The sequence below is a fragment of the Dipodomys ordii genome, unplaced genomic scaffold, assembly GCF_000151885.1.
Source record: "Dipodomys ordii isolate 6190 unplaced genomic scaffold, Dord_2.0 Scaffold9, whole genome shotgun sequence".
Lineage (NCBI taxonomy): Eukaryota > Metazoa > Chordata > Mammalia > Rodentia > Heteromyidae > Dipodomys > Dipodomys ordii.
Genome location: NW_012267225.1, coordinates 9,741,390 through 9,741,663, shown reverse-complemented (window position 1 = coordinate 9,741,663; position 274 = coordinate 9,741,390).

Here is a 274-nt window from a genome sequence, read left to right as displayed (position 1 = left end):
GCCGAGACCGCTGCTGCTTTCTCAGGCGTCCGCTCGCCTCTCGGACAAACGGATCTGCCCCCCGGTAAAAGTCCGCGTGGTACTTAGGCCAAGTCGCCCTTCTCCCTCGGCACCCGGGAGCTAATCCAAACCGAAAGGCGGAGAGGACACCGGAGCTGCACGACCCCGCGCCCAGCCGCCGCCACCACCTCGGCGGGAGCTGCACCCTGAGCCCAACTTCCCGGCTCCAGCCCAGCCAGCGACGCGCGGCCGGCTCATGAATATTTATACAGCC